This window comes from Sinocyclocheilus rhinocerous, unplaced genomic scaffold (assembly GCF_001515625.1).
Source record: "Sinocyclocheilus rhinocerous isolate Xijiao unplaced genomic scaffold, SAMN03320098_v1.1 scaffold85, whole genome shotgun sequence".
Taxonomy (NCBI): domain Eukaryota; kingdom Metazoa; phylum Chordata; class Actinopteri; order Cypriniformes; family Cyprinidae; genus Sinocyclocheilus; species Sinocyclocheilus rhinocerous.
Genome location: NW_015649998.1, coordinates 2,909,434 through 2,923,018, shown reverse-complemented (window position 1 = coordinate 2,923,018; position 13,585 = coordinate 2,909,434).

Here is a 13,585-nt window from a genome sequence, read left to right as displayed (position 1 = left end):
AGGAACTGGAGAGAGAGAGAGAGAGAGAGAGAGAGAGAGCAGGGAGAGAGAGAGAGAGAGAGCGAGAGAGAAGAGGGAGAGAGATGAAACGAGAGGGGAGAAAGATAGGCAGAGGGAGAGGCTTTGTCAACACACTTTGTTTTGCTCCACTGAGACTTTTCAGAGTCATGTTTGTGTTGCGAGGTCTCATGCTGTCAAATTGGTATTCTGCAATGGATGTATGTCATAGACCAGAGGGAAATTTCAGGTCTAGTACGCAGGTTTTGGCCGAGGTAATGGGTTCCTTTGAGGAGAGGAACAAGGAGACTAAATCAAGCCGGCGTAGACATCAAAGCCGCCTTTTCATCCCGCGCTCACCGTGGCAAATCCTTGCTGGGTTTAAAATGGGGACATGCTGGCCTCATTTGATAGCTCTTATCGGAGTATGGGCTGTAGACTAACTGCTTGAGTACTCAGCCTTCTCAGCTCTCCACTGGAGGCATATTATGTCCTCAAAATAGTGTCGTAACATCTTAGACGCTCATGTGAACACATACAGGCACATGTGAATAATGCACAGCGGACATGCTGCATGAATTGGAGATCGGTCACTGAAGAAAGCGAAGGCACTGCCACTGAGAAAGACTACATTATTCAAATCACTGTTTTAGCTGCCTTTGTCGCATCAAGCAAATACAGACTGCTAACTAAGCTTCTACAGCCTGGCATTTTCACCACAAGGCTGAGCATGCTCCACTTGAAATGTGGAAATCCACCCTGTGAGTTCTCAGGAACGATGGGCCTTTTGTGTAGCAGCTGTTTGATAAACTCTTCATGCATGTTAGAATTAGTCTCCCTCTATGGGGCTAAGGAGATATGCTCACTTGATGAATAACTGTCAAGGAAACGTCCATGACAATGGACAGTGGACTGTCTAGTAATTCAAGTTTACTAATTTTTTAACTCTTTTTTACTTTACTCTTACTACCATTAGCATCAAACTGCATGTTGAGATTTCTTTGTATTCTGTGTGTCGAAGAAATGCTCTACACTTATACGCTGAAATAAATACTAATATTACTGGCCCTGTCCCAAATGGCACCCTGAACCCCTGCGGTCTTCATTTGAGTCCACACTTTCATGATGTAATGCTGCTTTGACTGTGGGGTAAAAGTCTGCTGCAGAGCTCAACTCAGTGTCGAGGGCATATAGCGGCCATAAATGGGGCGCTCGTGAGCACCCTTCTTAAAGCTAAAATGATGAATAGAACCCCCTACGGTCTAATGGACTTAACAAAATCGAGCACACTGCTTCCACTGTAAGTCCACAGACTGTGCACACAGTGACATGCACAAAAATACAAAACAACATGGTAACACAAATGACACTAAAATAATGCAATAAACAATAGTTATTATTACAATGAAAAATCATTGAATGTGAAGTGTCACATATAGAATTCTGAGTATGTCAATTTACGGTTTTTCACAGTAAATCATAAGATGACTTGTTCTTTGTCACTTCCAAAAACTGTACATTAACAGTATTTACTGTAAAATTCCATGTAATGTCTCATTACAACTATTACATTATAATATTTATTATGATCTATTACAGTTTTTCCACCATATTGAGTACTTTATTACTCTGAACTAATTAACAGGCTTTTACCGTTTTAGTATTTTTACAGTTTTACTGTTACAATTATGATCATGTTTACAGTGTATCTCATCAAAAACAAAACAAATCAATGATTGAAATCAATGAACATGAAATCTAAGAATGATCATCAGAAAATAGGCAAGCAGTAAAGATGTGCTGAGTTGCTGGACCACTGTATCAGGATAAAGCCCGCACATGCAGTTCAGACATATGCAGAGCATACACAATATGCTCTGCATTACCTATTTAGACGTCCTTTTTTTCCGGTCAGTGCAAGTTGACTTACAGTGCAACACTTTCATCACCATTATCAGAATTACATTTTTATTCTTATATACACTAGATTACATTAAAATGAGGTTACACCACAAACAAACACACTTCCGGGTTCTTCAGTGTATAATGATCAGTCATGCATTACACAATGTACACTGCCTGGCCAAAAAAAAAGTTGTCATCTGGATTTAAATAAGCAAATAGTAAAGAGTTTAGGATTGGATCATTATTGCAGTGAGTAATATGTTTCTGGCATGTTTTATGTTGCAACAATTCTTTTAACACTGATGCAGTATAGCTTTTAATTTCTTAAACTACCATGTTGGAAGACATACCCATGTCCATTTCAGGATGACAATGTCAAGATTCATTGGAGCCAAATGTGGAATAGTGGTTCAGAGAGCATGAATTTCATGTATGAATTGGCCAACACAATTTCCTGACCTTAACTCTATTGAAAGTCTTTAACATGTGCTGGAGTCGACTTTACAGAGAGGCTTGACTCTCTCATTGTCAATAGAAGATCTCAGCCGAAATAAAAATGCAATTCTTGATGGAAATAAATGTTGTGATGTTGCATAATGTTGTTGAAACAATGCCACAATGCTATCAAAACAAAATGCGGTCCAACGAAATATTAGAGTGTGCAAAGTTTTTAGAAAGCCAGTGTAAAGTCGACTCCGACACATCTCAAAGACTTTCAGTGCGGTAAAGTTCAGGACTCTGTGGTGGCCAGTCTTTCACAATTTGAGTCTGGTGAATCTTGGTATTGTCTTTCTGGAATATGGACATGGTTCCCTTTCAGTCGGTCACTCTCGACGTCACGTCGGATGACCGACGAAATTGGGATCTCGCTTAGAGGGACCAATCTACTTCGAGTGTAAACTAAACGAGCCAATGCACATTGGCATGCGATTATTGCATCCAGCTGCTGCTGATCACAGCGTGAGTATAAGTAGGCAGCAGATGCAGCGCATATTCAGCTTTTCGCTTCGGAGCCGAGCGATCACATCGTTCTGCTCCTGACTACTCTACTGAGAGAAGAAGACTGAACGAGTTCAGCGCGCTCTTGGAGAGCTCTTCGTGTTGGCGGTACGGCGCTTCAGCGGTGGTGGTTTCCCACGGATCTTCCAGCCGAATCTTCCAGCCGAATCTTCCTCTCCAGAAAGCTCTGGCTCACCCTCTGATGCTGCAACCGACATCTGATCGTCGGGGGGAGCCTCGAAGAAACAGGTGGTACCCCCCGGGAGGGTCCAGCCTGCTCTTTTTGAGAGCTCCGCTGGTTTCGAAGTGCCGGCGGGCTTGGGCATCCCCGGAGGGGAATTCCTCACCGTGACCGTAAGACCAGTCCGCCCACCGCCAGAAAAAGGACGCCCCCGGCTGCCACCAGAGGGAACCCCAGATCTAGGCAGTGGCACGGGCACTCCGCCCCCTTGCAGGTAACGGAGTCCAGTCCGCAACTCCGAGATGGTCATACCCCCGCAATGGGAGCATGAGTCATCCACGAAAGCCACCTCAGCGTGCTTCATGCCCAGGCACGAGAGGCAGCAATCGTGACCATCACCCAGCGCCAGGTAACGACCGCATCCAGAAACGCCCGGGTGATACGTTGTCTATAGCAAGACCCACATCGTCTTTACAAAGACGTAACGTCAAGTTTGCCACGCAACGTCGTCTTTAAAAAAACGCACCCGAAATTGCTCTTTTAGGGGAAAAAGCTCTTTTAGCGTGCTGAGGCGCACAGGGGAGATGATCATCTGCAACACAAACAGGGGGTAGTGCAGCCTGATGTGTGCAACCCACTCGACACGGGAAACCACCACCGCTGAAGCGCCGTACCGCCAACACGAAGAGCTCTCCAAGAGCGCGCTGAACTCGTTCAGTCTTCTTCTCTCAGTAGAGTAGTCAGGAGCAGAACGATGTGATCGCTCGGCTCCGAAGCGAAAAGCTGAATATGCGCTGCATCTGCTGCCTACTTATACTCACGCTGTGATCAGCAGCAGCTGGATGCAATAATCGCATGCCAATGTGCATTGGCTCGTTTAGTTTACACTCGAAGTAGATTGGTCCCTCTAAGCGAGATCCCAATTTCGTCGGTCATCCGACGTGACGTCTCCGTTCCCTCCTTCAGGGAACGAGGGTTACCATACGTAACCGAGACGTTACGTCTTCCCACATGGATGTTTGAGAAATAAAAAGCTACACACTGCATCAGTTGGGGTTAAAAACATGCCAGAAACATATGAACTGCAATAATGATTCAATTCTAAACTCTTAAGTATTTTCTTTTTTGCTAATAGTTTTTGCAGCACAATGTTGATAATAATAAAAAATGTTTCTTGACCACCAAATCAGCATATCAGAATGATTTGCGAAGGATCATGTGATACTGCAGTAATGACTGCTGAAATTCAGCTTCGCCATCACATGAATAAATTACATTTTGAATATATATTCAAATAGAAAACAGTTATTTTAAATTGTACTAAAATTCCACAATATTCCTCAAATAAATTAATTTACACTGGATATAAATCTATATATAACGTCCCTTGAATATATATATATATTATTTAAAATCTCTTTAAGTTGCACTGACATAAATCTGTAAAATACCTTGTATAGTGGGTCACAGACAGAGTGATTTTAGTCAGAGCTGGTAAGTAGGGTAACACTCAGCCACATAAATGCTGTTATCTGGTCAGAGGGAACATCCCAGCTTAATCAGCTTCAAAGGTGGATTTACTAAGCTTTCAAATCGCTGGAAAAGCCTGATGAGATGAAGGCTGATGCTCTTTTGAAATGAAAAGATATGACATCATACAGTATGATACAAAAATGCATACAGTAAATGTCTTATTTGATGCCTTTGAATATGAAGTAACCACAGGATGCAGATGGATACTACTAATTGTAATGTATAGATACCAAAATCAAGATAAATTAACATGACTTCATATTATTCACCTTATTTTTAACGTAAGAGTGGTCATAGCCATTTGTAACTTGAATGTGCGAGGCTTCAAGGGTCATTTAAAGTTCAGTAACTTCCAGTTATTTTACCTGTACAAAAACAGTCTGTTATGCTGCTTTATATTGCAAACTTGTATTTGCTATCATATTATTTTAATTTATGATAAAAATTTAAAACATACTGGTTTGCAGCGTAAATAGATTTACTGTACAGTTTACTGCATTTTGTTATTCTTGTTATTTACATATAGATTGCCTTAGTGCCTCCCTACTTTTTCAACGGCGTTGGTTCTGGAAGTATTTTTTCCATTCATTGTTTACATAGGGATTTTAAAAAAAGTGTTATAAGCCATGAATTAAGCCAACCAACTACGAGGTGAATCATAACATTAAAAACTTTTATTTAAAGTAAAGAGTATATGAAAATCAGACAAAAAGACATGGTACAATACTGTGTATTTAATGGCTTTAGTTATGGAATGAACTACAATCCCATGAGGCATTGCGAATGACATAATCAAATTAAAAATGATGTTTCACCAATAATTCTGCAATTAAACATGATTATTAAAAAAAAAGTTGAATTAATGACTTCGACAAAAGCATAAACCATCAGTTGACAACAATAATTATCAGCAATTGTTAAAAATCAAATGAAATCCGACGGCAGCGGCTAATGAATTGAAAGTCTCACACATTTAAAGAAAATAGCTTTACATCTGTGTTGCAAAATAAGGTTGATAAAGAATAAATATAATTCTGGAACAAGGGGTCAAAGGTTGTCTGGTTATCTAGATGCTGTAATCACTATCTTACCTAAGCATTTCTCTATTGATGGCTATTTAAAAATAACCGTGTATTTTGATGGAATATATTTTTTGCAACATATATTATGAACAGGATGACTGAGAATGCTGATATTACCATACTGTTCGGGAATAATATAAATGGAGAGTTGTTGAGCATTGAGTGCCAAGCACACTCAACCTGCCAATATTATTTCAGGAGTGATACATCCAAAACAGATGTGCTCATGATGAAATTCATTATTATTTTATCAAGAGTGAGTACAACAATGACACTCATGTTGTTGGAGGTGAGATACAAAAGGTATGTCTACTCAATGGGCTGCTTAACCCAGCTGCCCTCAGACAATAAAAGATCAGCAGTTGTGTTATTATACAGTATGCTCCCCTGTTCACTCTGCTCCACATTTCTCTTCCAGATATCAGACTGTTTAAACGCCTCCTACTTTCTTTTTTCACTCTAGGTTGCCCCCTGCGACAAGCATGTACTCCCCCCGTAATTAGCCCACTCTTCCAGCCATTAGATTCCCCTCTTGTGTCACGTTCCATGCAGTCACTGATGACACGTTGGCAGGAATCCCACAAGATCACTAGTGAACGCACAGCATTCAGGGAGGCTTGTTCATTGTAACGTGATGACAGGAGAAACGAGACAGTTCTACACCCTCACACTGTAGGTGGAGAGAAGAAGAAGATGAAAGAAGTCCTTTCAGATGCCTCTGTAGCAGATTGCTTTGTATGACCTTATCTGTCAGACTATACATTGATTTTTAACACTATTTATGTCCAAATTGGAAAAAGATATCAATCATTTGTATAAAGTTGCACCTGCACATAAAACATAACAGACTTTCAAAGAGTGAGAAATTTAATGAAAAAAAAATGGTTGAAATTAAAACATGCTGAACAATGGCAATAGAAAAACACTATAGTATAAATAATTATTATTCATTTGCATTTCTCTGTAATGCAGTGTAATTTACAACAAAAGAAGTCCTTTCAGATGCCTCTGTAGCAGATTGCTTTGTATGACCTTATCTGTCAGACTATACATTGATTTTTAACACTATTTATGTCCAAATTGGAAAAAGATATCAATCATTTGTATAAAGTTGCACCTGCACATAAAACATAACAGACTTTCAAAGAGTGAGAAATTTAATGAAAAAAAAATGGTTGAAATTAAAACATGCTGAACAATGGCAATAGAAAAACACTATAGTATAAATAATTATTATTCATTTGCATTTCTCTGTAATGCAGTGTAAGCATTTTACAACAAAGAGTATAAAATATTTTCCTGCTAATTATTTTCTGTGTATAAGGTTACAAAGTAACACTTTCCATGAATAACAGGGTTCATTTGGTGTCAAATTACTTTCTGGAAAGCATTAAATGCACAACTCCAATAATCTTCGCAGTGATAGGCCAACTATTAACTATTTTCTAGCTATTATCGAACATAAAATGAACATTAAAGAGCATAAAAAGCAATGAAGAAGCTAGTTTTATACAGCTTATTCAAATGGTTATTTTGGCCTGTCTCAACTCACTGATCATGTCCCAGCACTGTATCCAGCAATTAAAATCACAAAGTGTCATAAGTTTGACACACTGTTGTTTGCTGAATTTATATTAAACTTATTTTAATTACCGAAAATTATTTTCAGCTGTGTCCCACATGCACAACCCTGTTACTTCATTAATTATTTTGAACATTCAATATAATTGTGACACAGAATGTGACATAATTTGTACCCTTTAAAGAGCATAACAGGAACACTCTAAAAAAAAAAAAGTACGAAATTCATTGTCATAAAATAATGACATTTCAAAAATCAATTCCAACATATAAAATCAAAAAGCTTGATAATATTTAGTCTGACTTCCTGATGTGGTCAAACAGCTTTGTCTGACATTTATTAAAACATACTATTTTTTTTAAGAGCCCTAATTTGTAGACGTGGAAGTGTACCTACTACTGCAAATAGTTCTTATGTAATGGTTATTAAGCTTAGTTAGTACAAACAAAATTACTATAACCGTTCAGCAGTAAGTAAACATAAGGCATTAAACTGGATTATATTTGCATGTAGATGACATAAGAGGAAGTCTTTGTCACAGTGGAAACTGGAAATAGAGATGACAGAATGACGAAGCATAAAATGAGGCAGCGTGCCAACTCCATTCTTATTAGACTCATCTGATAACAGGCTTCCAAGCTACTTGTTTAATGTTGTTCCGATAGATAGTTAGATAGATAGATAAAGGAACAATTTTTAATTAATAAACTACCAAATTGATATATTTCATGCTTGCATCAGATCTAAAAGAAGCTGATTTGGAGGGAGTGTGTTGAAGCTAATGGGCAGAATGAGAGCATGCGGTGAATGACGACCCAAAGCTTTTCACCTGATCCAAATGTCTCAAAGGGCCTTTTACTGTAATGAACTGAGCTACTTGCACACCCACAGACAACTTAACTAGCATAGATGTTAATAGAGGGTTATATGAAAGACATGACTTTTCATAAATCTCCCTCCACTTACCATTACAAATTTACCATTCAATCATGTACAGAGAATTTTCCATTTAATAAAATTGTGGCAATGTTGTCTTTGAAACTATTAGGCTTTATTAAGAAACAGGATGACAACAATAGCACTAGTGCAATAATGAATTAGCATTATTTTCCAGCACTGGATTTTCATCTTTTAGTAAATGTCATGGTTACATCAGTATTTTTTTTTCTCTTATGAAAAAGAGTTCAGTTCAGGCTTGTGTATTCTTTTTTTTTTTGGCCCTAAACAGCAAAAGTGAAAAACAGCATTAGCAGTCTTGTGGTTACAGCTGGATGATCACTCATAAGACTGGAAGCTGTGACTATTTTTGTTACACAAATGTGGCCTTTGATGCAGACATTTCAACTATTGTTAGCATGGGTTGACAAATGATTAATGGCTTGTTACATAAACCTTAAACAAAAGATTCTTTACTTTAAGACTTTGGTTTTTTAGGGTGTCTTTTTAAAGGTTTTGGGGCTTTTGATAAATTATTGAAAAGGTATCCAGAAAACCTTCTACAGTTGTTGCTTTAGAAAACCAGGTTATGCATGACAGATTCCACAGCACAAAATCAACTTACACATTTATAAGTGAAGTTGCTCTGCCCTCTAGTGTGCATAGAGGAATATTACTGCACAACCTTCTAATGACAGTATATGACAGGTTATAGTCAAGTTTATCATACATACCTGGAAATATCTGTTAGATATATGGTAGCATGCAGCCCTGGATGTGCAGTATGTGACCTTCATGCTGCCAACTTGGTTCCTAAGCATTTTTTTTAATGCAATCTAGCATCAAAGCACCAGGGAAAAAATTTAAGCACATTTCATTTTAATAATTTGCCAACACAAAAGGTAACACCCATGCCTAGTGTCTTAAAGGCATAGTTCACCAAAAAAAAAAATGAAAATTTGATGAAACTTTACTTACCCTCATGCCATTTAGGATAGATGAGTTTGTTTCTTCATTGAAACAGCATTGCATTACTTGCTCATCAAGGTGTGAATGAATGGGTGCCGTCAGAATGAGAACTGAAACACAGTTACCCACAACTTCCAATCCAGTCTCCAGTCTATCAGTTTTGTGAAGTGAAAAGCTGTGTGTTTTGTAAGAAACAAATCTTTTAAGGTGTTTTAACTTTAAACCAATCTACATTTTTGGGTGAACTATTCCTTTAAGAAACAAGTGTGAAATATCTTTCTATAAAAGAGTGTATTTTTGTTCTTTCTGTTTTATTTAAATGAAACACCAAGCGAAGATATATAGGTTTTAATCACCATCCTCGAGCTAAGGTGAAATCAGAGCATTTATCATGTACAATTGTTATCATCTATAGTTGCCACGCATATTTTATTTTGTGGCACAAGGACTCTTGGTGGGAACTTAAAACTTTGTTCTGTTGCCGTTCTAATGATAGGCTATGTTTTCCATTTATATTATATTATATTATATTATATTATATTATATTATATTATATTGTGCATAGAGGAATATTACTGCACAACCTTCTAATGACAGTATATGACAGGTTATAGTCAAGTTTATCATACATACCTGGAAATATCTGTTAGATATATGGTAGCATGCAGCCCTGGATGTGCAGTATGTGACCTTCATGCTGCCAACTTGGTTCCTAAGCATTTTTTTTAATGCAATCTAGCATCAAAGCACCAGGGAAAAAATTTAAGCACATTTCATTTTAATAATTTGCCAACACAAAAGGTAACACCCATGCCTAGTGTCTTAAAGGCATAGTTCACCAAAAAAAAAAATGAAAATTTGATGAAACTTTACTTACCCTCATGCCATTTAGGATAGATGAGTTTGTTTCTTCATTGAAACAGCATTGCATTACTTGCTCATCAAGGTGTGAATGAATGGGTGCCGTCAGAATGAGAACTGAAACACAGTTACCCACAACTTCCAATCCAGTCTCCAGTCTATCAGTTTTGTGAAGTGAAAAGCTGTGTGTTTTGTAAGAAACAAATCTTTTAAGGTGTTTTAACTTTAAACCAATCTACATTTTTGGGTGAACTATTCCTTTAAGAAACAAGTGTGAAATATCTTTCTATAAAAGAGTGTATTTTTGTTCTTTCTGTTTTATTTAAATGAAACACCAAGCGAAGATATATAGGTTTTAATCACCATCCTCGAGCTAAGGTGAAATCAGAGCATTTATCATGTACAATTGTTATCATCTATAGTTGCCACGCATATTTTATTTTGTGGCACAAGGACTCTTGGTGGGAACTTAAAACTTTGTTCTGTTGCCGTTCTAATGATAGGCTATGTTTTCCATTTATATTATATTATATTATATTATATTATATTATATTATATTATATTATATTATATTATATTATATTATATTATATTATATTATATTATATTATATTATATTATATTATATTATATTATATTATATTATATTATATTATATTATATTATATTATATTATATTATATTATATTATATTATTATTTGATGTTGTAAATGTACAGAGCCCTAAAATAACTTTTGCATAGGTAAAAATACAGACTTGGTGCTCCATGAAATCCCATTCTGATATAATAAATACATTTTGTTAACCCATTATGGGTTGTCTACTGTCGTTACATACTTGAGCCAGGCGGCAATACCCTTTTTTTGTCTCAATAGCTGTTCTGTCTGCATTCATGTATAGGCTTATGTTCTGTTTATGTAATATTAATGATGTAATGATCACAAAAACGTTAAGTCTTAAGAAAAACTAAAATCTTACTCTCATTGTTTTCTTTGATTTTACAGTACGATATGCAGTATTTAAGTCCGTTACACAACTAGAATTATTATTCTGAGTAACACAACTAGAATTACTGAAATGAGCGCTTCTACCCTTAACCGCTAGGGGTCTCTCTTGACAACTGTTTATCTTCAATGGTTGACCTAGCGTTTCAGAAAGGCCAACAGGTCCTCAGTCACTAAAGTCAGGATCATTCCTGTATCTCCATCCAGTGTGAAATATCAATCTGTGAACCACGATGCTGGAAGTGAAAAAGGCTCCCATTTGCAAAGAAAGTCAAGACATATAGTATTTCCTCCATGCTGTATGCAGCTAATGGAATATAGCTACTGGTCCAGAGCAAGGCATATCCTTCATTGTCTCTTCCTACCCCACTGGATCAATACTAATTGCATGCGGTAAGTAGTACTGACCACACACTGTATGAGGAATGCGCTTAATCAATCCTTATGCCCTAGATGAAAATAATGAGCTATAATAGAGATGATCTCATTCAGCTCCAGAGGTGAAGCAGGAAGTAGGTCAGAGGACTGAGCCGCTAATGGTCTTTCAGTGGGTTTAATATCTTCATGAGAATATGATAATGAAATAAATGAGTCAGCACAGACACATTTGTGGTTGTTAATTATGACAGACCTTGCGGGGTGTGGTGCAGGATTTATATGCTAATGTATGACAAACAGAAACTCAGTAAACTTTTTAAAATTAAATTGATGTAAGGTGGTCAAGTTAAAGCATTAATTCAGGGAAATTAATTATAAAGAAAATACTCTTCCTTAAACGCAATTAATCATGCCCTCTAACTCAGTCTGTAATAAGATATTTTCCTACCATATAAGATATTTTGAAGAATGTTGGTTACTAAACATTTCTGGTTACCATTGACGTCCTTGTATCCACAAACAATGAGACATTTTTCAAAATATTTTCTATTATGTTCCACAGGAAGAAAAAAAGAAGAAGTTTGGAACGACGTAACGGTGAGTAAAAGTTTCCTTTAAAAGAGCGATCTGCACTACATTGTTTATTTCTTATATGTAATATCTTATTGAAATGTTATTTCAACACAGTTATTTAGATTTCGCTCTTACCCCATTCAAGCAGCCTACATAAGAGTTGCACTTGCATAATGCATTTCTAGAAATAGCTGCCTGTGGGCGTTATGAATATGGCTGCAGACTGAACTGACTTGCCTTAAAGGGATTTTGACCACACAGTGATTAAATTAATGTGCTGTTGGTCTTTAATAGATGTTCATACAGTTCTCTGTCAATCTGAAGCTATTAGTAGGCTATGTAACTGGCCTTTTGAAAACTTATAGTTGTGTGTATATATTATTTAGTAGAAACTTACAGTTGTATTACAATACAGTAGGCTAGTTCTTCCTTGCCAGTAAAAACAGGGGAAAGTGTTTGTAAGGGACAATAAACTGCAGAAGTGGATTATACATTATGAAATCAAACTCTGAATGGCAACAACATCTGATACAGTTTTCATGCATAATTTTGATTATTAAATCACAGTATGTGGGCAGAGACAGATGAAATCACTCAGTAACATTGCAGTCGGCATGAAATATAAATTCACCCTATCTATTTTCTGCCAGTCTTTTTAATTTTAATGATCTTATTGTGGACAATTCATCTCTGCATGTTGCATTTATTTATTTATGTATTTTTTGACCGTGTAATTTTTAATAATATAACTACTGGTGAAATAATATAACTTCTCTCTGGTGACGTATGCTGAAATTTCTGCAGTCGTTTAGTCCGCTTAAAGGGTTAGTTCTCCCCAAAATGAAAATTCTGTCATTAATTACTCACCCTCATGTCGTTCCAAACCCATAAGACCTTTGTTCATCTTCGGAACACAAATTAAGATATTTTTGATGGAATGTGAGAGCTTTCTGACCCTGCATAGACAGCAACGTAACTGTAATGTACCCAGGTCCAGAAACGTAGTAAGAACATCGGTAAAACACCAGTCCATGTGACATCAGTGGCTCAACTTCAGTTTTGCGAAGCTACGAGAATACTTTTTGAGTGCAAAGAAAACAAAAATAACAATTTATTCAACAATTCTTCTCCCCCGAGTTACGTCTTCCGCCATTTTGGAGAGTACCCAAGAGCGTAATCGACGTAATCAGCGTTGTTTACGTTCGGAGGAGAAAGCGCGCGCATGAATGTAATCTGTGTAATCAGCGTTGTTTATGCTTAGGAGAAAGCATGTGTATGTGTTGTGATACTCTAAAATAACTCGGGGGAGAAGAATTGTTGAATAAATTGTTATTTTTGTTTTCTTTGCACTCAAAAAGTATTCTCGTAGCTTCGCAAAACTGAAGTTGAGCCACTGATGTCACTTGGACTGTTTTACCGATGTCCTTACTATGTTTCTGGACCTGGGAACATTACAGTTGCGTTGCTGTCTATGCAGGGTCTGAGAGCTCTCACATTCATCAAAAATATCTTAATTTGTGTTCCGAAGATGAATGAAGGTCAAGTTCAAGTGAAAATCCCTGGAGGGGTGTTTATTTTGTTCAA